Source organism: Nannospalax galili, unplaced genomic scaffold, assembly GCF_000622305.1.
Source record: "Nannospalax galili isolate Female #2095 unplaced genomic scaffold, S.galili_v1.0 scaffold185, whole genome shotgun sequence".
Classification (NCBI taxonomy): domain Eukaryota; kingdom Metazoa; phylum Chordata; class Mammalia; order Rodentia; family Spalacidae; genus Nannospalax; species Nannospalax galili.
Genome location: NW_008355474.1, coordinates 1,292,774 through 1,293,841, shown reverse-complemented (window position 1 = coordinate 1,293,841; position 1,068 = coordinate 1,292,774).

Sequence of the window (1,068 nt, the reverse complement as noted above, 5' to 3'; positions counted from 1 at the left end):
ATATCTTTCTGCCTTCTGCACCACCCCAAAAGCTTCCCCCTATAAAAGACCCCAGCTCATGACCTGAGGGCAGACATTTTCCCTGCTCAGAAGGGAATCTGTCCCATGTGTTCCTTTGCTAATAAACTGTCCCACTGGAGTTTTATCTGTGTCCTGATGCTTTCTCCTGATCAACCTGATTCATCCACCGTCTACTTCATCTATCATATAGTAGCAAGGTGGGTCTACATAGCAGACTCCATTCCAGATAACCTATGACCCCATGAGCCCACTAAACTGGGAATAGATGAATCTGCCCTCAGGAGTGCAACACCTTTGAAAGAGTCCCACCTGTTCCCTCTTAATAAATATTGACTTTTATTTTTCCCCTTCCTTCTTTTTCCTTTCTTCTTTTTTATAAGCCAAAGTCTCATGACACCCAGGCTGATCTCAAACTCACTATATAGCTGAAAATTACCTTGAACTCAAGATCTTCCTGCTTCCACCTGCCAGGGGCTGGGATTACAGGCGTATGACATGTGACTAGGGCTTAAATTTCAGCTGGAGATGTAGCATAATTGGTAAAGTGCTTGCCTAGCATGCTTGAAGCCCTGAGTTCCATCCCCAGAACCATATAAAAAATGAGCATGCAGGGCATGGTGGTTCATGCCTTTAATCCCAGCACTCGGGAGGCAGAGGCAGGTGGATCTCTGTGAGTTCAAGGGCAGCCTGGTCTACATAGTGAGTTCCAGGACAGCTTGGGGCTACAAGGAGACCCTGTCTCAAATAAGACAAAAAAAAAGACAAAAAAAATCATTACAAAAGAAATTCAAAGTCATCCTCAGTCAAATAGACAGTTCAAGGCCAACCTAGACTAAATGAGACTCTGTCTCAAAATAAATGATATGAGCCGGGCGTGGTGGCAGGGGCCTTTAATCCCAGCACTAGGGAGGCAGAGGCAGGTGGATCTCTGTGAGTTCAAGGCCAGCCTGGTCTACATAGTGAGTCCCAGGACAGCTGGGGCTACAGGGAGAAAAGACTTAATTAATTAATTAATTAATTGAATGATTTGAATCTGGGCTGCCTTCA